Raw genomic sequence first — 23041 nt, 5'->3', positions numbered from 1 at the left:
GTGGTTTTGTGCTAAGACACAAAACCAGGAGTGGTTTTGTGCTTCTCTTCTGAAAAGCCCCGAGCCTTCATTAGAAGTCCAACACTGCATCCTATGGGAGGTGGCAGACAGGAGCAAGTGGAGGCTGGAAAAGTGCTTCACAGTGGGGGGGAAAGCCATTTGTACCACTGGCATTACCATGGAGACAGCACATCCCAGCTGGTCCAGTGGTCCCAGCATGAGGCCAAGACGCATGTGGCACTTAGCCATTCCAGCTAGCCGTGGAACTCAGGAGAAAGGTGCTTCCTGTTTGTACCACCAATGTTTCTAGCTGCCCATTCTGTGGCAGTAGCTGATCCCCGCAACAGAGATGAACTGCTAAATCACTCAGGCTGTCTGGGCCTCAGCCCCCTCACGTTTCTATCTTAGAGATAGTAACAACCTGCCTAATAACTCTTGTGTATGGCTGGATCCGGTGGCTATGAGCTGCGCAGTTGGATTATGAGTGTGCAATTAGTGCTAGCTACTATTCATGTATAAGCTTCCAGCAATGTGATGGTTTTCAAATTACACAGCCCACTAATGGGCCTTTAAATTGACTTAGTGGGTCTCCCCTAGCGTTTTGTTTTGCTAGCGTGGAATAGGACAGGGAGTTATCATAAAACTTCGCAGCTAGGGGGCCGGGAGTTTGGCCTAGTGGTTAAAGTGTTTGCCTAGCATGCACGAAGACCCAGGTTCGATTCCTCGGTACCACATACATAGAAAAAAGCCGGAAGTGGTGCTGAGGTTCAAGTGGTAGAGCTCTAGCCTTGAGAAAGTCCAAGGACAGTGCTCAGGCCCTGAGCCCAAGCCCAGGACTGGCAAAAAAAACCAAACCAAAACAAAACAAAAAAAAACAACAACTTCGCAGCTAGAAAAGGAAGCTATTGCTTGGTGGAACTGGTATCTTAGTGTGTATAAAGGCAATATTCTATGGGTCACAGTGAAACAAACAATAACCAGAAGGGCCTTGCATAAGTGTGGCCAGACTCAAGGCCTTGGTATGGCGGTAGAAAAAGAGGGGTCAGCAAGGAACACCGAAAACATGGATCCCTGTACCTAGTTTTTCAATAAATGGTCATAGAGTTCCCCTCAAGCAGGAGTATGCATCCTCTACAGAACACTTAATAAGTAACATCTGTCGATAATATCAGTAGTACTGTGTTGTACCCAAGGTTCTCCTTGTTCTGCCTTCACTTACTCATTGCTTTCTCAGACACTGTTAAGGGCATGAAAGAAACGCATATGTGGGCCTTGTCTCTACCCAGAGTTTGGCTTCTGTATTGATGGCTTTCATGTGTATGTCCCAGTGAGAGGTTAAGAGGTCAAAATCCAGGTTGAGTGTGGTCACCGATATCAGTTATCTCAGCAGTTTAGGAGGCAGAGATCTGGAAGTGGAGGTCTGAGGCCAGCTTAGACAAAAATGTTGGCAAGATCCCATCTCCAAGCACAAGCTGAGTGGAATGGGATGCACCTACAGCCCCACGTACTTGGGAGGAATACACAGGCAGATCATGGCAAAGGCTGGCCCAGGGCAAAAACTCAAGATGCTACCTGAAAAATAAAGGGATACCAGCAAAAAAAGAGAGATGTGTGTGTGTGTGTGTGTGTGTGTGTGTGTGTGTGTGTGTGTGTGTGTGTGTTTGTGTGTGGACTCCAGTGGTAGAGACCTTGCTTAGCAATACTAGGTCCTGAGTTCAAACCCTAGTGAAAAAAAAATGTTTTAAAATTTTAGAGCCAGGTGGCCTGGGCCTGAATTCCAACTCCTCTACTTGTCAGCTGTGCCACCCTGGGCCAGTAAACCTATCTGTGCTTCATCCATATCATAGGACATAAAGTGTGGAGTTTGCGGGGAGCAGAGCAGTTGGAATGCTGTCTGGCCCACAGAAAGCTCACTAGGAGGGCTGCTGGCTTTCACTATGGCTCTCCAAGTTCAAGTGTGTGCACTGAAAAGGACCCAGGGGACTCTTGCAGCCCGGGGTGGCAACACCCTTTTGCTGTGCGCTCCTGGCCTTGAGAGTTGTGTGGAGGAGTCCAATGAAATCTAGGCCAGGAAGTAAACTACAGAGGGTGACAGGGAGGAGGCTAGGCAGAACCTGGCACATGGTTCCTCTGCTTGCCACCCTTGATTGGGCCTGAGCTGACTGTGAAGAAAGGGAATGGAGTCCCAGAGAGAGGAAGGGAAGTGCTGGGTGAAAGCTGGCATGGGCAGCTTCTTGCCTGGGGGGATCAGAGAAGCCACACAGCGTTTTCTAGAGAGCCTGGGGAGAGTCTCCCCTCAGAGACCATGCCTCTGGGGTTCAGTGGCTTGCGCTAGGCTTAATTGAGCTGGGGAACATTTGAGAATATGAGTCTGTGGAGAGCAGTCACTTGAGTGGCACTTTGGGGAATGATGAATGCGCTTGTTTGGATTCAAATGAGAAGGAATCATCAGATAGAGGATTGTACTGGAAACTGAAGGAGTGAAGAACACTCCTCCCCCCCTTGAAAAAGCATGAATATATATATATATATATATATATATATATATATGTTGCAATTAAACAGCCCTATGGGCAGATTTATTTACTGCTGACGTTGAAAAATGCCAGGCAAAGGTAGCAGCTCTTCTCTCCTTGAGATGGGCCTCCAGGGATTGGGGACACCCTTCCCCCATTCCCTTGAGCCCCTCCCCCCAACCCATCCCCCTGCTTTCAGGAAAACGGTGAGTGAGGCCATGGCTCTGGGGGCAAGGGCTGCTGGCACTATCTGGAACTGTGGCTTCCTGCCTGGGGGTGACCCCACCCAGCTGTCTCTAGAACAGACTATCAGCTCATGCCAAAGGTTATCATTCTTACCAGTGTACTCTAGAACCCTGGAACAACCCCATTTGCTAAGACCTAGATGTCTGGGTACCTTGATTCTCACCTGTTGGCCTAAGGTTTTGAGAGCTAGACATGGTGAACAGCCCTCACGAGGAAGAGTTATTTCTGTCTAATAGGGGCTGTTTGTTTATGGAAGGCTTGCCCTCAACAAAATCACTCCCATCTGCTGGGCATCTCAGGATGGCTCAGCCAGAGAGTCTTTCCTGCCATCTTGGAAACAGAAGCAGAGCAGGTAGTTTCCTTGTTTAGGCCTGGAAGCATGCAGGAACCTAAACTCCTGAAGGAGAAGGAACTATCAAATACCATGGCAGACAATAAAGGTGGCAGAGATTAGAGGGGTTAGAGTGTGCGCTCAGGGCTAACCAGCCAGGAGAATCTTGATCCTTCTGTTTACTAACTGTTGATCCTTTTCTTTTTGTGCCACTGATGGGATTTGAATTCAGGGCCTGGGTACTATCCTGTAGCTTTTTGTCTCAAGACTGGTAGTCTATCTCTTGAGCTTTACTTCTGGCTTTTTGGTGGATAATTGGAGAGAAGGATCTCTAGAACTTTTCTCCTGGGCTGGCTTCAAACCACAATTCTCAGATCTCAGCCTTCTGAGTAGCTAGGATGACAGGTTCAAGCCACCTCACCCCTACCACTTCCCAGCTTCTTGGGTGTTTATCTGGATAGCTGTCTCCGTTTTCGCCCCAACAGAGTTAATTCAGGAATGCCTGGCCTGATGGGTCTCAGGAAAGCTTAGCTGGCTGATATTTGTGATGGGGACAACATCAGGGTCCCAAGATGGTGACAAGTCTTTGGAGAGACTCTCAGCTGATTCTAAGGCCAGTGTAGATGGTTGTCATCAGCCAAGCCACCCTTGTTTCAAACCAGTGTCCTTTCAACAATCTGCTTTTCTGCTTTGATTCATTAAGTCTGTGTCTGTTGCCTTTTTCCAAGGACCCTGACCCCTACATGCTGTAATTAATCCATAGAATAGCTTTAGAGGAAGCTTCAAATCAATCTGAATGGTCAGGGCTGCCAGGGATTAAGAGTGCAATATCCGTTATCTGCCTGATCCTTCTACTCTCACCCGGGGAGGCACAGCTCACCCTCTGTCTCTTTCTTGTTCAAGCAATATTTGTAGATTCACAAATAAGATTAAAAAAAAAACTTGATAAGCTATAAAAAATTTCCCACTATAGCTTAACAGTATTCTTAGGGGACCTCAGTTCAAATCATGTTTCCATCACTCTCTTTGGAAAGTTATCTCTTAGGTACTATCTTTAGTTTTCTGATCAGAATAATACCCAAAGACTTTCTTAAGAAATACTGTAGGAGCTGTGAGTTTGGCCTAGTGGTAGAGTGTTTGTGTAGCATGCACAAAAACCTAGGTTCGATTCCTCGGTACCACATACCTAGAAAAAAGCCAGAAGTGGTGCTGAGGCTCAAGTGGTAGAGCTCTAGCCTTGAGAAAGTCCAAGGACAGTGCTCAGGCCCTGAGCTCAAGCCCAGGACTGGCAAAAAAAAAAAATACTGTAATGCACAACACTGCAGGTGCTGGTTGGCAGGACAGTAACTGATCTCACTAAATAATTTTCTGTTCGTTGGGAGGTCAGAACAGAAAAAGGTCGCTGGGACTAGGGGTTTGAGTGCAAGATGTGATATCAGAAGATGCCTGTGCTGGATAGAGGGCCTACCTGACTCCCTCCAGGGTGGAAGTGAGGCCTCTGTGTGGCTCTTGACTTTCTACATGACAGGCCAGCCAGTGGCCAGTTCCAGGACTAAAGTTTTTCGTGGGGGTTGGCACTTCTCAGGCTCTCCTGGCCTCTGGCTCCCCTGGGCTTCTTGTTCAAGGAGAGTTGATAGGTTCCTATCAGCTAAACACATTGTAGAAGACATGGCTTTGCAAAGTCAGATTGTCCCTGTTAGAATGCCACCATCACTAACTGTGTGAACTAAGCAAGTAAATTCAATTCCCTGAGCCATAATTGTGTCTCATAGGGTTTTGTGAAGATTACACAGTTAATATCAAACTTTAATAAATGGTAGTAATTAGTGTTATGCTGTCACTCGATTTGTCTTATGAACTTGCTGATTCTGTGCTCCCTTTATCTCCTCTCTACACCCACTGAGACCATCAGGAAGGACTTCAGCCAACAACAGGCATTGGCCTGCTCTGGGCAGAGGCTTTCTTAGAATCACCAGTGCAGAGGAAAACCCAGCCCAGCTCTGAGCCCCAGCAAGGGCTCCCAAGTTATTATTTTTGGGTTATTATTTTGGGTGCAGAGCCTCATTCAGACAGTAGATGAATTACAGGAAAATTGTGAATAATGTGGTCCTTTTATTCCTGTGACTTCCAAACACCTGCTCCATTCACACAAAAAAGATTTAAATTGAAAAATGCTTCTTCTGCAGTCTGCAATCACCACCTCATTGAAGTTTGGGGTACAGCATGCTCCTGTATGGAAGTGCCTCAGAAGGCTGGGTACACACTGGGAGAAGGGCGGCTCCTTTCAGCTCGCTGGCCTGGGGATTGTGCAGCCTCAGGGGCCAGTCAGTGAATCTTGCCCATAACCTTGACAGTGGTCATGTTCTTTAAAGTGGCATCTATGCAAAATTACCAGTCACATGAGAAAGATTATGTTAAAATGTTGGGTGAGAAGAATGGGATATAAAATTATCTAGCCAAATGATTCTAATTACCTAAAATTGGAGAAAAATTCTCAGAAAGAAAAAAATAGACCCGAACTATATTTCCATCCAAGGTGGAGTAGCAAAGAAGAGATCAACCTCCTATCCCAAGAAATAGAATATCATACAAAATGTGTAAAGCAATGCACTCAAGGCATTAAACATCAGGCAGCTCGTGACAGTGCCTCTAAGACAGGAGGCAATGGAGTGGGTCTGTGATTACCCTGAGGCCTGCTTGAGAGAACATCCGTTCCCTGCACCCCCTTCAGTTAGTGTACGCGGGGAACCTGGTCTTCCTGGGGACAAGGTGAAAGCCGAAGGAGCTAAAGCACTAAAATTCAGAGGGTGGAATATCCAAGGAGAGGGAACTGCTCAGAGAGAATGCTAGAGATCTGCAGGGAACTGCCTTCGGGCCTTTAGCTGAGGCGTGAGTAGGCTTGAGGGCTGATGAAGAGACATCCAAAAAACCAAAAAACAACAAAAAAGAGCTAGTCTCCATTCATGATTAAATTGTTCTCAGCAAACTCAACATCTAATAAAAGACATCTACAAAAATCCTTTAGCAGATATAATATTCAATAATGAAGGACTGAAAATTTTTTCTTCTAAGATCAGGAACAAGACAAGAAGTTTCTCTTTACCACCTTAATTCAAATTATGGTGAAAGCTTTGGCCAGTGCCATACAATAAGAAAAAGATTTAGATGATCATAGATTGGAAAAGAAGAAAAACTCCTTTATCCCCTGAGGATATGATTATCTATGCAGAACCATCTTACAGACCATTGGCTCTTGTGGCTCATGTCTGCAATCCTACTCAGGATCAATAGGACCAAGGTTGGAGGATAACTCAGGCAAAAAGTTCACAAGACCCCATCTCACACAGTAGTGGTATACATTTACCCTCTCAGCAGTGTGGAAGGCTGTGGTTAGGAGGATTAGAGTTCTAGGCTATCCTAGGTAGAAATTCTACAAGATGCTCATCTAAACAGAAAAGGCTAGGCATGGTGATGCTTGCCCGCCATTCCATCAATGGGAGGAAGCATAAACAGAAGGATTCCTGGCTTAGAAATAAAACAAGACCCTATGTCAAAAGTAAACAGAGTAAAAAGGGAGCCGGGAGTTTGGCCTGGTAATAGAGTGCTTGCCTAGCCTGCATGAAGACCTGAGTTTGATTCCTCTGTACCACATACACAGAAAAGGCCAGAATGGTGTTGTGGCTCAAGTGGTAGACCTCTAGCCTTGAGAAAGCCCAAGGATAGTGTGCAGGCCCTGAGTTCAAACCCCAGGACTGCCCCCCCTAAAAAAAAACCAGAGTAAAAAGGGCTGGCAATGTGGCTCAAGTGACAGGAGGCTTGCCCAGCAAGCATGAGACACTGAGTTCAAACACTAGTATTACCAAAACAAAATAAAATACAGTGTCACTGGGCAAATAAAAGAGAAATATCTTACAGGTCTTGCAAACATAGCTATTTATAATAAGAGCGTTTCAACAAGTATCTGAGGTCAACATTCAAGAAAGAATTTTATGGCGTATACTAGAAATACAGAAATTATATGCTTATATACTAGAAACAGAAATTCATATTTTAAGAGCAATAGTATATGATAGCATCACAAAAAGGGTAAATTTGTCAAAGATAAATTTTGTTAAAAGATATTCAGGACTGGGACCAGGAGTTTCACCTAGTGGTAGAGTGCTTGCCTAGCATGCACGAAGAGCCGGGGTTCAATTCCTTGGTACCACAGAAAAGCTGGAAGTGATGCTGTGGCTCTAATGGCAAAGCGTTAGCCTTGAGAAAAAAAAGCCCAAGAACAGTGTTCAGGCCCTGAGTTCAAGCACCAGGACTGGCAAAAAAAAAAAAGATATTCAGGACTTAAACATTTAAAATTATACAATAATGCTAAGAGATATTAAGACCTAAAAGTGGAGAGATATACCATGTTCATGGATCAAAACATTCTAAATTGTCTCAATTTTCCTCAAAAACGAATCTATAGATTCAGTAATCCTAATCAAATCCAGTAGTTTTTTATGTGTGTGAAAGTTGACGTTTAATTCTAAAACTTACATGTAAATGTGTAAGAATATAAAATATCCAAAACAGCTTTGAAAAAGAACAAACTTGGAGAACATATACTACCTGGTTTTAAGACATTGTAAGGCCATGAGAATACAGTAAGAAACATAGACACATCACACAAACCATTTTTTTTAAACAAGGGGGAAAGGGTGTCCTTTCTTTCCCACAAAAGATGCTAGATCAATTATACAACCAAAAAAATGAATCTCAATTTTTACTCCATATACAAAAATTAACTTGGGTCTCCAAGTGTCTAAACTCTAAAACCTTAGAAAAAACTACAAATGACCATGGGCTTGGAAAATTAGAACTCCAGATGTACAAATTACAAAAAAAAAAAAAAAAGCTTAGTACATTGGGCTTTATAAAAATCATGGAGATTTGTTCTTCAAAAGAATCTGTTAAGACAATGGAAAAGCAAGCCACAGACTGGAAGACAATATTTGCAAAACATGGTGATAACTATGACAACTCTAAATTACTAAAAGCCACTGGATTATACATTTGAACTAGGGGAAATTTAAGGAATGTGAACTATAATTTCTCAGTAAAGCGTTAAAAAACCAAATATCTCACAAGGGACTGGTATCCAGATTATATAAACAAGCCTTGCAACTCAATAAAACAATTCTTTTTTTTTTTTTAACTAAGCAAAAGATTCAAACCAATACTGTACCAAAATAGATCGATGAATGGCGAACGAGCACCTAGGAAGATAGTCAAGGGTATTGCTCATTAGGGACATGCAAATTAAAACCAGAGGAGACACCATCTCACCCACTGAGATGGTGCAAGTGTGTGTTCCATTATGTCTGCCCCCAGGCAGTTCAGTGAGCTCACCCACTCCCTGCATTTGAACAAGGCCATCTGTCTCTCTTCACCTACAGCTTCCATCCTGGCACCCCAGACACCCACCTGCCATGCTCAGGAGCTCAGTTAGCTCCATCCATTGTTCAGGGCAGTGTCTGGAGCCCAGTTGGGGCTGAGGGAGGAGCTGGAAGAACAAAGGCCATGTTAGCCAACAGCAGCAGCAGGGCCCGTGGTAGTGGGTGGTGGGGAGGGCTCGCACTTGCATTTGTAGTGTCTCTAGGGCGCTTGCTAGACTGTCAGAGTCCACACAGGCTGCTGTAAAAAGCAGAAGGAAACACAGTTATTGTTCTGGAGGCTGGGATGTCCAAGATCAAGGTACTGGCAGCTTTGGTGTCTGCTGAGAGCCTGTTCTCATGGAGTCCTTTCATTGCTTGGTCCTCACAAAGGCCAAAGGGGTAAGGGAGTTTCTTCGAACCTATCCCTCCCTTCTTTCCTTCCTTTTTTTCTTCCCTCCCTCCCTCCCTCCCTCCCTTCCTTCCTTCCTTCCTTCCTTCCTTTCATTTCTAGAATGTCTTGCTATGTAGCCCAGGCTGGTCTTGAACTTGAGTTCTTCCTGCCTTAGCTTCAGCCATCACACTCTGCTTCAGGCTTCTTTTTTATAAGGTCTCTAACCCCATGCATGGAACTTATCTCTCATTCCATTCCAAAGGCCACACCTCTTTAACAGTGTCATTCTGGGAATTCAGTTCCAGCGAGGAATTTAAGGGAGACACTGGCATTCAGACCCCCCAGGGAGCAACAAGGGATGTGGAGGAAAGAGCAGGAGGCAGTCAACACAGGGCCCTCAACTCAGGCAGGGACTGAGAGAGGGAAGCATGTAGATGAAAAGGAGCACTGAGGGGACGTGAGGACTGACTGGGATTTGAGAGGATGGAGGACACAGGCGGGGAGGGAACCATCTGGGTCACCCAGCTATCAGGGACCAAGTACACACAGAAGCCCATTTACATTTTGTAATGATGGTTGGTTGGTAGTCTGGCATGCTGGCCCTGGTCCAGTACTGGCCACATATCAGCCTCAGAGACCCCAGGACAGCTCAGACAGCACAGGGGTTAGAGGAGGGGAGGGTCTGGCAGCCCTGGGTATTGGTGACACTGCCTGGGACAGGAGGAGAGGACAGAGGGGCCAGGGCCTGGGGCTGAGAGCTACCTCTACTAAAGGAGGACTGAGCTCTTGAAAGGAAAATGAAATGGAGCAACATGTTTCCCTGCCAGCTCCTTCCTGGCTGTGACTTGAGACAGCATAAGGAAGGGAAGGGGGGTAGGGAGTGGGGGAGGACTCTGGCCCTGAAATCCAAGGAGACAGGCTTCACAGAGGTGCCAGACAAAGGGGCTCTCTTTGAGCAACCCACCAACCTGGTCTCCTAAGGCCTCACTCTGATTAATTTTTCGAAAGACATTGAACCAAATTACTATTTAGTCAGTCTGAGGCATCAAGGATGCAAAGAATCCCCACTTTTGAAAGGAAACATCACAAACCTTCCCCTGCATCTGGTGACAAGTCCACCAGCCCTTCTTCCCCTTTCTTGTTCACTGAGCACTCAGCCCAGGTATCAGCCAGTGCCGGGACCCACCAGGGCAGAGCCAGAGGCTGTCCCCGTCCTGGCATTGCCAACCTGCTGTCAGCAGGATTAAGGAGGACTAATAGTGGCTGGGGTAGGGCCTCTATAATTGTCCTGATACTTTCTTCTCTGTGTGTGTGTGTGTGTGAGAGAGAGAGAGAGAGAAAGAGAGAGAGAGAGAGAGAGAGAGAGAGAGAGAGAGAGAGAGAGAGAGAGAGAGAGAGAGAGAGAGTGGGGGGGCTTCTTTTTGTGACAATGTGGTTCGTGAACCCCTAGACATCCCAGCCCTCACCCCTGCCCCCTCTGATACCCATTCACGTCCAGGCTCTCCTATCTGATGGCAGGATCCCCATCAACACTTCAGCTGCCTTTGGCTTTATACTTCCCTAAGACATAGCAGGTGGGAGATTTTTTTTTTTTTTTTTTTTTTTTTTTTTTTTTTGCCAGTCCTGGGCTTGAGCTCAGGGCCTGAGCACTGTCCTTGGACTTTTCTCAAGGTTAGAGCTCTACCACTTGAGCCTCAGCACCACTTCTGGCTTTTTTCTATGTATATGGTACTGAGGAATGGAACCCGGGTCTTCGTGCATGCTAGGCAAGCACTCTACCACTAGGCCAAACTCCCGGCCCACAGGTGGGAGATTTTTAATTGCAAGGGACACAAACCAAACTTCCGTAGGCTTCGGAAAAGATTGAATTTTTGGACTCACTTAATCAAAGGGTTCCAAGGACCACTTCTGGCCTGGCTGGATCCAGGAACTCAAGCAATGGCCAGAGGATCTGATCTTTCTTTGTTGTTTCCTTCCTGGCAGAATAGCTCTCAGACAAACTGCCTCCAGGGGCCCGCTTCAGTCCCCCCCACCGAAGGCAGCAGGAAGAGAACTGTCTCTCCCCTACAGATCTATCCACCATCTAGGAGTTGAGCTTTATAGACTGGGACTGGCTTGCACATCCATCAATCACTAGTCATAGCGTGCATGTGTGTGCAGTGTTCCAGTGGGGCTCGTGAGGGTCACAGCTGACACTACCTAAAGCACATGCACTGTGGACAGGAGGACTTGCCCAGGAGATCCATGCTTCTGCTTTAATGGCTAGGCTGACCACCAAACCAGGATGAGAAGAAAGAGCCACCGGGCCTGCTTGTGATGGGAAAACTAGCAGAGAACAGGAAGCTGTTTAAAAGCCTACCAAGCTAAGGCGGCATTAATTACACTCATTGCTCAACGTGCGTCCTACTTCTCCCCAATTATCACCATCGTAAGCATCACGATCACCACCGCATGGCTTTAAGTAGCTGTGGGATTAACTTAGTGGTATGTGCTAATTACAGCACTGAACTCTGCTCCTATGCTGTGTACCACACAGTGGGCTCCCCTGAGCTGGGCTCCCTAAAATAACTGTGGCAGACCTCCCTCCAGGCTGGCAGCACACACTGTCTACCCCAGGACGGTTCCAACCAGTCTTGGAACTGTGATAAGTCTGATCTATACACCATTGACCTTGGGTCAGAGCCATATCTCCTCTGGATTTGGGTAGGGAGGAGTCCTCGATATGGGTACCCCCATAATAGGGGTTCCCCCAAGCTCTGATACCCCTTCTGCCATGCAGACCCCGTGAGAGTGAGGGACCTACTGGGTTGAATAGAGACCACCTGGTGAACATTCACAGGGGGACCGGGGGAAAATCTTTGAATTATCATCTCTCCAGTCCTTACCCCAAGATTTTCTGATACCTTCCTTGATAAATGGACTGGTCAGTTATCTCGAATAAAGTTTCTCCTACTGAGGGCTTTCCCTAACCTCTCTCTCCAAAGCAGAGGGCTTGGTTAAAGATAACACACATAGAGTTGTTTGTATAAATCATTCTACAGATGACACCAGACTGTCTGTGCTTTGAGAAGAGGAGGGAGAGCTGGGCCACATAACTAAATGTTTAAACACAATTCCTGGGCCATGAGTGTGAGAGTACAAAGAAGTTGACTGTCCTGGAGCTCCCTCTGGTGGCCGTATCTGCAAATGGCAGTCTCAGAGCTCAGCTTCCTTTCTGTGGAGAGGTTTAGAGGGCTGCAGTCCAGCTTGTTCTGAAGGCCTGAGGATTTTGTTCACAGAAATGTGAGTGGGGCCCTTAAAGGATCCTTCATGTGACTATCAAGGTAGTTCCTGGACAAAGTAGAGAGGACTCTCGTCATTATCCAAGAGTCATGGAGATGCTGGCTCTCTATGGACTTGAGTTCAAGTCCAGGTTCTGCACTGCATAGTGTATGGTCACCATGTATGAAGAAAAAAAGAAAAGAAAAGAAGAAAAACTGGACTCACTCTATACTCTGTATTTGGCCAAGTCTTGAGCTCTGTCTTCCTCCTACTTCTCTTTCCTGAGCATCATTAAAATGGCCACACATTAGGGGAGTATCCCTAGGCCTGAATCTTTCTAGAATACTCTTAGTCAAAAGTTTAGATGAAGGCTTGAGGAATAAAAGAGTCTCTTTTTTGTTTGTGTTAAGTGCTGGCACTGGGGTTTAAACTCAGAGCCTTGCGCTCTTACTTGGCTTTTTCAATTCACGGCTAGCTGTCTACAAGTTGAGCCTCGGCTCCACTACGTTCCTTCTATTGACTCTTCTTGCCTGTATCTCCGATTCCGTCTCTCTCCCTGTCCTGCATGTGTGAGCCTGAGCTCTCCAAGCCTCAGTTTCCCATCTGTAAAAGAAGTTACTGAAGAATGGCCTAGGTGTGCTGGTCAAGGTTGGATGAGACATGTGTGAAACCCCTCAGGAATTCAAGCAGTGCTTGGAGAGGATGGATGCTTGCTGTAAGCTTCCTTCCATAATGCTGATAATGGTGACAACAACCACGACAATGACAACAACGACAATGATGATGATGATGATGATGATGATGATGAAGGGTTGGTCCTTCTGTGGTTTGAGCAGACACAGACAGAACCTGTCTCGTCATTCAGGCTATTAGTGAGATGCAGCTTCCCACCTCAAATCATCAATCAAGCCCACTGCAAGAGGCCCAGCCTGGCAGGCTGGTGGAGCCTCTGCAGTGCCTCCTCATTCCTCAGCCTGTGCCTACTTCCTGGCATGTCTCTGTGCTGGAACCAGCCCTCTAGATCAAAGGAACTGTATGATCTATTCAAAAAGGTTCAAAACAGGTCACACATACACACCCCCTAAATGTTTAGCTCCCACAAAGGCAGCTCCCCTTTGTCCTGGGTCAGCATTGAGACTTCCTTTGTTCTCAAATGCAGATCTGAATTTCTTTTCAAGTGTATTATTTTATTATGCTGTGTTTATTGTTACTTCCAGCTTTTGAAACACAGAGTCAAGGTGCCTTTCAAATGGTTAAAATATGTTTGTTTTTGAGTAAAGGCTTTCCTTCCCCAGAGATCACAAAGCAATACCTGGAAAGCCAGGGAGGAGGGGCTTCTCAATAAAAAAGAACCCTGTTAGGTGTTGAGGGTTGGGGTGGCTTTCCTGAACCCTCTTTCTTGTCACCATCCCCATGTCTGGAGACAATCTGGCAGGCTAGGAGGGTGTTTCTCCCCTCAGCAGGTGGGAGGTGAGCGCCCTCTGGCTACTGTTTTTCCTCTCACTCTCCAACCACCCTGTACCCAGGTTACAGCCTCACCTCCTAAAGGCCAGCTGCAAAGATAGAGCACAAGCTGCCCTGCAGATGGATTCCCTAATCCTTAGTTGCTGGACAAGCCTGGAGGGGGAGGTTATTGTAGACTACCATCCCCAGATAACTGTCCATTGTATGCCTTCCACCAAGACCGATCAACACCTAGTACTATCAGCCCTCCTAATGTGGAACCTTCTCTGATCTGGTTTTTTTTTTTGGTAGGTCATGGGGATTAAACTTGGCCTCGGCACTGTCCCTGAGCTCTTCAGCTCAAGACTACTGCCTACCCCTGGGCCTGGGCATTGTTTCTGAGCTCTTTAGCCCAAGGCTACCGCCCTATCCTTGAGCCAAACCCCACTTTCCATTTTTTTTTTAAATTTTTTATTGTAATTAGTAAAAGGGTTACATGATATTTGCCAGATAGAAGGTGCATTAATTCACATACATTGGTACCCTTTCACATGTCTTGGTACCCATTTCCCTCCCCCCAACCCCCCCACCAGTCTTGGTTTTCCCCCCTTCCCTATCAAATTTCAAATAACCAAATATAAATAAATTCAATATATCAGATAACAAAGTGAGATACTGTAACAATATGAGATAACCAAGGGACAGCAAAGGAGATGAGAGACAACATAGTACATTAAGGACAACAATCATTCATTATATGGCTTTTGTTTCAATATCCTGGAGGTCCTTTCAATTAGCTTCATACTATATGGCCTTATGTATCAAGGTTTTGCTCTATTCCACTTTCCATTTTTTAAAGCCCAGGCTGGCTTTGAACCTTAATTCTTAGATCTCAGCCTCCTGAGTAGCTAGGATTACAGGTGCGAGCCACCGCACCCAGCCTCTGATCTGTTTTATGTGCAGTTTGGTGTGTTGACCACACCCATTGTCACCAGCAAGACAGTGAGTGTATCTGTTGTCCTTCAAAGGCTCCTCTGCTGTCCATGTGATAGTTCCGGCCCCTGCAGCCCTCACTGTGGCCAGCCACTGCTCTGTCATTCCTGATCCACAGCACACACACACCTGCAACTGAGTCATTGTCTGGTCGTCTGTTTTTGCTGTGGTGATCAGTGGTCTGTTTCTTACCATCTTCCTTAAACCCTGTGCTAAGCCCATGTGGTCATAGCTTATTATTCCTTTAATAAACTGCCAGATTTGATTAGGTAATTATTTTAGACTTATGAATCTATCTATCTATCTATCTATCTATCTATCTATCTATCTATCTATCTTCTTTTGGTCATGGGGCTTGAACTCAGGGCTTGAGGGCTATCCCTGAGCTTTTTTGCTCAAGGCTAGTGCTCTAACACTTCCAGTTTTCTGGTGTTATTTGGAGATAAGAGTCTCAAGGACTTTCCTGTCTGGACTGGCTTTGAAACTCAATCCCCAGATCTCAGCCTCCTGAATAGGATTAAAAACATGGGTACCAGTGCCTGCTTTGAATCTATTCTTTTTAAAAAAAAATTAATTAATTTTGTTGTTTGTTTTTGTGATACCAAAGAGTCGAACCCAGGGCTTTATGCATGCTAGGCAAGCACTCTACCACTATGCCACATTCCTAGCCTGAATCTATATTCTTTAATAAGGGTGATGCACCACAAATAAGGCCCAGAAGAGAGAAACCAGGCTGGAAAGCAGCTGGTCAGGGAGGGGGTCCTGTTAGCAGAGGTACAGTATTGACTCCTTACCTGCTTTGGAGAGGATGGACTCAAGCTGATTTAATCGGCCTGTTTCAGTTTGAGCTTTCCTCAGAAGATGGAAACACCCACAGTTCTTTAATTAACTCCCAAGGGCTGAATTCAAAAGAACAAAAAGTCAAATGTCATTATAAAGGTTTGAAGAGGGCTGGGAGTTTGGCCTAGTGGTAGAGTGCTTGCCTAGCAGGCACAAAGGCCCAGGTTTGATTCCTCAGTACCACATATATAGCAAAAAGCTAGAAGTGGTGCTGTGGCTCAAGTGGCAGATCACTAGCCTTGAGAAAGTCTAAGGACAGTGCTCAGGCCCTGAGTTCAAGCCCCAGGACTGGCCAAAAAACGTTTGAATATGGTGATGGTAGCACACACCTGTAATCCTAGCACTTGGGAAGCTGAGACAAGAAGACTGCAAAGTTGAGGTCATCTTGGGCTACATAATGAAACTCTTAAAATAGATGATGATTTGAGAAATACAATAAATACTGGAGCAAAATGTAGATCTAGGGATGGGAGCGCGGCCTAGCGGTAGAGTGCTCACCTAGCATGCATGAAGCCCTGGGTTGGATTCCTCGGTATCACATATGCAGAAAAGGCTGGAAGTGGTGCTGTGGCTCAAGGGTAGAGCATTAGCCTATGTAACGCTAGTGCTGTAGAGGATAGTGCCCAGGCCCTGAGTTCAAGCTTCAGGACTGTCAGAAAAGAAAAAAAAAAGAGGCAGGCAGATCTAATCAACAAGCTCAGAAAGAAATCCGTAGTGTGATCACGAACATTGTTTTGTTTTCCCCTGTCTTAAATGAGGAGCAATAGAATGTTCCAGACAGGACCTAGTAGCAAGGACGGGGAGGAATGTGACCAGGGGCCAATGAGGAGAATGGGAAAGTAGTATAAAAAGGGAAGAGAGGCAGAGACACAGACTGAGGAAGGCAGAGAGAGGGGAATCAGGCATCAGGAGAGAAAGAGCAAGGAGAAGGTTAAATGTAGCAATAATCAGAGCACTGGAGACTGAGGACTGAGTGTCAGGCACATATAAGCACTCTTTTTAATCCAAGAATGATAGTGCAAGATAGGCAGATAACTTTCACGTTAGGGAAACCGAGTGTTGGAAAGTTGTCCAAAGCCAGAATCAGAATTGGAGCCCACATGTTGAGATTCCAAATCTTTCAGTCCCTGCAGCCAGGTTGGTAGACAGAAGCAGGAGCCTATATCTGGTAAAAGGGGGCCAGGCTGAGTCATGAAGAAATAGACAGAGTAAGCACAGGGCTGGCATGGGCACAGGAAGGGGAGCAAGATTTGTTTTTCACATTTTAAAAGTGCTTCAAGCTGGGCACCATCGACTTACAACTATAATGCTAGCTACTCAGGAGGATGAGATATGAGGATTATAATTTGAAGCTGGCCTAGGCAGCAAAGTCTGTGAGACTCTTATCTCCAATTAGCCACCAAAAAGCTGGAAGCGGGGTTGTGGCTCAAGTGGTAGTTCTATGCTTGAGGGGCAAAAGTGCTTCAGTATCTTATTACAGCAAAATCTAGTATCCATCATTATTAATAAAAACCGTGATTTAAAAAAGACCTTTTATTACAAAAATAAATTTCACTAATAACTGCTCAACCAGACACTAGGCAATTAAAAATAAATCTGTTCAGTGAAGAAAATGAGATTTACAATAAACTAAGTCCCTCTCTCTCTTTCTCTCTCTCTCTCTCTCTCTCTCTCTCTCTCTCTCTCTCTCTCTCTCTCTCTCTCTCTCTCTCTCTCTCTCTCTGCCCTTCACCTGCCTGCTTTCTATAATATTACCATTGAATGCCAGCATCACTGGCATTCAATTTTCACTGTTTAGTACAATAGGACAAGTTTTCTATTTTTAGCTCAGGACTGACTCTCTACCAGAGAGTCACATCTTCTTTTGGTCCTTAACAATCAGCTCTATCAAGACTCAGTCACTTGAATACATGCTTCATGCAACCCCAGATTTGATCTTGTAGGTATCATAGATGGAAGCTCATAGGGGAACAACTCATGGTATTGGGAAGGCCAGGCTGTCATAACAAAATACCAGAGACCAAGTGATTTCAACAACAGAAATCTATTTTCTCACATGACTGAAGTTCAAGGTCTAGATGCCGGCATGGTCTGGTGAGGAGGGTTTTCAGGTGGCAGACAACTGCCTTGTCCAGTGTCCTCACTGGCGGGGGGGAGGGGTTTGGGGAGAGAGAGAGAGAGAAGAGAGAGAGAGAGAAGAGAGAGAGAGAGAGAGAGAGAGAGAGAGAGAGAGAGAGAGAGAGAGAGAGAGAGAGAGAGAGAGAGAGAGTGGGATCTTAGTGCTTGAATTACAGATGTGCACTACGGCATCTGGTTAAGGTCATCCTTTCTAAGGGCGCCAATCCCAGAAGGAGGGCCCCCCCTTCAGCCTCACCTAATCTGAACTTCTTCCCAAGGCCTCATTTCCAAATACTTTCAGAGGAGGACTTAGGGCTCCAAAGTAGGAATTGGAGGCACCATTCAGTGCACAGAAACCCCCTGCTGGACATGTCAGATTGCCTACTTGAAGTTCTCAAGTACAACCTGGCACTTGGGATAGTCATTCATATCTACCCTAAAATATCTTGGTTTTCTCCCCCACCACGCAATGGAAAAAAGGAATGCACTGTGATCCATTATGGACAATAAGAAGGGCTGGTTGCTTTCACAGCTTGAAGACTCTCTTTTCAGTGGTGGGGGATCTGAGCTACTAGGAGACCCCCAGGACCTCTGATAATCCCCCCATTACTGCTGCATTAATTCCTCACCCCTGTGGCTTTTCTGGGTGAAAGAGCTCTGAAAGAAGCAAGGAAGTGCACTGCCGTTGTGTGTGGATAGTACACATTCCGCATACTCTTTTTTTGGTGGGCTTTTTCTCTACATATTGACACAGCTAATCTTTGCTGCTGCAGAATGCACATAAATATTATCCATGATGACTGGCATGTGGTACAGTTATATGTCTTTTAAGAAAACTCTCCAGCTGAATCTACTATGTCCCACGTGGCACCTGATACACTGTGGGTGTGGGCTATTTATAGAGCAGTAATAATATTTGAAAACTCTGTCATGTCGAAAGGCTCCATTTTCCTGCACATTTTATCAGACAGGCTGCATTGTGCAGACATAAGCTCTTGTCAGCCACATGGAGGTTGCTGGGCTGCTGAGCTCTGGCGGGCTTCTGAAAATGGCTGTGCTAAGTAAGCACTGCTGCCTCTGAACCCCTGGAGGGGGGAGGATGGAAAGTCAGCTTTTCATGTCAGTGGGCATCGTGGCAGGCACAGGTGTATGCCTAAACTGGCCGGCTTTCTTATGCTAATCTTTGCCAACATAATCCTCAGGAAATTCTGGAAATCAGAACCCACAATCGTTTGGCCCTGGATCTGTGCTGCTCTCCGGGAACCCAGAACCTCAGAGGACCCTCAGAAGTTCCTTCCACTGGGCCCCAGAGGTTTAAATGGATTCATCAGGTATGTGATTCATCAGGGCTAGGTGCGCTGGGCACCAGGACCCGAGCTACTCCTGCAGGACCTACAATGTGAAAAGCAACCCAAGGTCGGGGGCAGGAGGGAGGCTGGTTTGGAGAGAGGCTGGGATGGGATGAAACCCTTGGGAGGAGTGAGATCCCCTAGACACGTGGCCCAGGGCTTGCCTTTCAGCTGCAGATCAAATCGAATGCCCCTCCTATGTGGTAATATGCCAAGGCAGGTTCCTGGTGTCCTAGCAGAATCTGCGCCACCTGACTGTGGCACTTCCACCATGGCTCTGCTCCTGACAGCAGAAAAGACAGAACCACGCTGGTGGGAGTGACCTGTGGAAGGGTCTAGGAGGAAAGGGGGCCTGCACGGTGGGACAGCCACCTCTCCCCGCTGCCAGGCACTGCCATCTGTGTGAGTGCCACCTCTAACACAGCCTGGCAGCTGTTTTTGCTGAGGGCAGTAGGATGAGGGTCTGAAGAAAATGCCATCCATCTTTGTGGCAGGAGACTGATGAGATGTTTTCAGAGTGACTGGATGCACTCTACTGGTCGCCTTCAGGAGAGGAAGAGGTGGTGGAAACCAGTGCATTCCCTCTGTTTTAGGAAATGATGTCTTGAGGCCTTTCTGTTCCTTTCTGCATCAAATTCCAAAGACATGTACTTTCAAAGAGTTGGCCCATCTGTATTGTGAAATTTCACTCAGCTGAGTTCGGGGAGTTTGCCAAGTACCTCTAGTCACAGTAGATGTGCAAAGTGAACTGCTGTTTTATGTGTAGAAGGATGGGTTTAACATTCAAACTATATCACACAGCCATGCCCACTGTAATTATGGCTAATGATCCTTTCTTGCTGAGAAATCTCAGTGGGGTTCTTTGGGCTACAGAAGAAGACACCCACAGTTCCTGCCTGGTAGATTCAGAATTGGAAGAGTCATGCTCAGATCTCAGTGGTGGATGGGACCTGAAGAATTCTCTCACTGTGTGTATGTGTATGTGGTGTGTGTGTGTGTGTGTGTGTGTGTGTGTGTGTGTGTTCACCAAAATAGCTTATAAACATAAAAGCCCAGTCCCAATAGTATAAGTGGAGATAATCAGTATTGTGAAAAGAGATAGAAAAGGAGAAATAAATAATGAAAGGATTGAAAAAAATCCTGAAATTGAGGCTTTGTTTATAAGGGACTCATGAGAAGAATGTGGATTTTTCAATAAACCCTGCATCAGCCAGGCCTCTCTTCTTCTTTAATGCTATAAATATTGATCAGATGCACACCAAGTCAGATTCCAAGCATGCTTATCTTTTAAATAAAAGAATTCCCTTAAGGCCAAATCACCTAGTTGCACAGGTTACAATCACTCATTGATACGACATTTTTGATTAGAAGCGTTCTATTGTAAAGTCCAGTGTGCTTTTTCACTTATTAATTTGGACTCTGACTAGGATGGTATTTAGCATGCAGTGGTGGAATATATATGTTCATTTCCACGTGAACTCTTGAGCACCAGGTAAACTCAGAAAGGATCTTGCACAGACCAGGTAAGAGGACTGGTAGAGATGGGAGCAGCTAAGAGCCCAGATGGGCTCAGTGAGCTGGAGAATCAATGGCTTGAAAATCAAACTGAAACAGATATGTGAGAAGGGTCAGAAGTTAAAGAGGAGCAGAGAGGAGCTACTTAGAAATAAGAGAGGCTGGAAGGAGATAAGATTCATATGCTGTGTACAGAATGGCCTCATCTAATCCAGGGTGAAGGAGGCACACCCAGCTGTGTGACCCTGGGAGTGCTAGTTTGTCTGTGGCTGTTTCTTATGTACAGGCTTATTGTAAGGACTCAAGGACTGATTCGTTGCCATGCTGAGCAGTGCATTCCATGTTTTCATGGGATGTGTGGTAGGTGTGTCCATCTCCTCCCTGCCCAATTTTCTGGTCCTGGTGAGTGAGGAGGCTTAGTCAGTGCAGGAGAGGCAGAAGGCTGGTATGGGCCGGCTCAGAACAGAAACCTGAGGGCTATGCTTACTCCTAGAGAGGATGGCAAGTTTGTGAGGGCAGGAATGGGTGGCAGGGGCCTAGCGGGGTGATGGGGCCACATTGTCTTGTGTAGGTAACTTGGTATCACTTTGCTGTTTCCCCTTCTCGGATGCTGCTGGCCCTTCTCTTCATTCAGAGGCTTCTGTGAGCACCTACTCCACACAGAGCCAGTTTACAAGTTCTTGTCCAACTGTATGCATCAAGAGACCAGCAGGAGAGGATGCTGCCTTCTGCTACACCCTCAGACTAGTGTAAGAGGTCAGTTTAGGAGCTCTCCAAAATCTGCCAGATAATTGAGAATGACTTCAGAGCCTCTTAGTAAGACCTGAAAACAGAAATCCCACAAGGCAAGATCTCAGCGGACTGGCGCTCCAGACTGGGAGACCCAGAGGAAAATCTCACTGTGCTTCTGAACTTGGAGAGGGCAGGGCCCAAGAAGCCAAGGGTGGGGAGATGAGCAAATATTTACCCGGGACTCTAAACCACAGTCTTTTGGGAGGGGGCTTAATCCTTTAGCACTGTTTTCTGCCAACTGCTTTCTGGGTGGGAGCAGGAGATTTTTTTTTTCTCAAATGGGGTGAGAGCGTGTTTATCCGCTTGTTACAAATTACATGGTAAATGCAGATCCCCTGGTTGAGGCTGTTACTGAGTCTCTTTGTTAGATTAATAAGATTATAGCCGTCTGGGCAGACTTTCAAGTGTTTATTTGCAAAACAACTTCAGAGGAGGGAAGTAACACTATCAGGTCTCACTGGATTTTGGATAGTATTTGGATAGACTCACTTGTCTTTCAAGACTGCATTTCTTTAAGAACATAATACATATATGCATATACATATATGATCTTTTTTGAATTTTTTATTCTTTTTTCATATATTTTTATTGTAATTAATAGAAGGGTTACATTATATTCACCAGATAGAAGGTGTATTACTTCACAAACATTGATACCCTTTCTCATGTTTTGGTCCCCATTTTTCTCCTCCCCTCATCTTGTTTTCCCCCCTTCCCTATCCTATATAAGCATATATACAATCCTATATAAGCATATATACAATATATCAGATAACAAGGTAAAAACTGTAACAATATGAAATAACCAAGGGACAGCAAAAGAGATGAGAGATAATATAGTACATTGAGGACAACAATCTCTCATTATATGGCTTTTGTTTCTATATCTTGGAGATCCTTTCATTTAGCGTCATCCTATATGGCCTTATGTATCTAGGTTTGCTCTATTGTAAGTCTCTGCTAGGAGAGCCCAAGGTTTCTACTGATTCATATATATAATCTTTATTAGCACTAAGGAGCTGCTATTCAACAAAGCAGTTTATGAATACAATGCATCTTGCTCAAGTCACCCTTTCATCACAGGATTGCATTTCTTCTCATGCAAGAATTAAAAAGGGGTCATTAGTCTTCACCCTTGAACACCTTATCTACTGATTTATTCAATTACTCATTTATTTAATTGTATTGGGGATTGAAGTCAAGGCCTCACACTTGCGAGGCAAACATTCTACTGTTTGAAATGTTTCCAATTCACCTCTGACACTTTATGGTTTTCTAATCAACAAATTAGTGTTTACTTTCCCCATTCTCATGCTTGTCAGACTTGCCCCCACTTAAAATGGCTGTGAAAGGGTTGTCTGGACAATGAATCATTTTCTGCATGTTTCAACAACATTGGCCAGACAGAATGTCCTTGGGCTTGCAACTAGATGCCTTTTAGCAAAGTTTACCCAGTGAAATTTTGAGACACAAATCCACTTCTGCCCTTGACTTATATTATTACGGAGCAACTGCCTGGCACAGACCAGGCCACTCCATGGGGAGGGGGTGAGGAGGGACTGTGAGAGATAGTGATGTACAGCCTGGGGCACCACGGGGGAGGGATTTGCTTGAAAATCTTAGGGACATTCCATCCTTCCTCCACCTCTGGCTTCTCTGGGTTGCTCTGTGGTGTGAGTGCTGTGGGGAGCTTGGGAGAGTACAAAGGTGACCAGCACATCTCCCAGGGTTTGCAGTCTAGCTGGGACTGTGTGCTCACAGTGTGACACGTCTGCCTTTCTGACCTCTTGGTCTGCCTCAGTCTCCCCAGGTGTGTACCATCACCCTTCCCTCCA

At 45.6% G+C, this 23041-nt stretch overlaps 1 long non-coding RNA gene across 2 annotated transcripts in view; it reads right to left on the bottom strand.

Annotated features, from left to right (window-relative positions):
* Positions 1–5208: 5208 nt before the first annotated feature.
* Positions 5209–23041, bottom strand: part of LOC150061805 (uncharacterized) — a 40205-nt gene continuing 22372 nt past the window's right edge. The window contains exons 4-5 of one of the 2 annotated variants that reach the window (XR_016535947.1): positions 15387–15491; positions 5209–5471 (exon numbers count right to left, since the gene is read on the bottom strand). This is a non-coding gene — a long non-coding RNA (uncharacterized LOC150061805). Of the gene's footprint in view, positions 5472–12944; positions 12978–15386; positions 15492–23041 lie in introns of those variants that run through there. The other variant, XR_016535948.1, reaches the window with a different exon arrangement.

The sequence above is a fragment of the Megascapheus bottae genome, chromosome 6 (genome assembly GCF_031878675.1).
Source record: "Megascapheus bottae isolate mThoBot1 chromosome 6, mThoBot2.hap1, whole genome shotgun sequence".
In the NCBI taxonomy this organism is placed as follows: Eukaryota; Metazoa; Chordata; class Mammalia; order Rodentia; family Geomyidae; genus Megascapheus; species Megascapheus bottae.
The sequence above is the reverse complement of the archived record's forward strand: the minus strand, read 5'-3'. Positions and strand labels throughout refer to the sequence as shown.